Raw genomic sequence first — 446 nt, 5'->3', positions numbered from 1 at the left:
TTATACAGGGATAGAGGGGGGGGGGGAGGGGCCGTACTAGACTGGCCACCGCGCCGAGCCGGCGGGGCCCCGCCCCTGACACTGAACGACGACGCTGAGATTACGTGACCACGTTTGCTTTGACCCAATTACCTCGTTCAGGACAGGAATATTGAGTACCTGAGACCTCTTCCTCAGCTCGTCTCACTCACGGGACCCAGGAAGAGGGGGGGGGGGTCTTATGCCATGCCGGTTACGACAACGATCCCACTACCTGTTTTATTTTTTGCATTAGCAGTTACGCTTCGCTACAATTTGATCTTTTTTACTTAATACATCACGCGAGTTTTGCAGAGGCCGAACTAATGGACTATGCCATATCATGTCGGTTGGTTGCCTACATACAGGAGCCCCCCCCCCCCCCCCCCCCCCCCCCCCTTCTCAGTTGCTGATAGGACTGTGCCGTG

The sequence above is a fragment of the Frankliniella occidentalis genome, unplaced genomic scaffold, assembly GCF_000697945.3.
Source record: "Frankliniella occidentalis isolate FOCC.00 unplaced genomic scaffold, Focc_3.1 Scaffold33, whole genome shotgun sequence".
Lineage (NCBI taxonomy): Eukaryota > Metazoa > Arthropoda > Insecta > Thysanoptera > Thripidae > Frankliniella > Frankliniella occidentalis.
This window is presented reverse-complemented; position numbering follows the sequence as displayed.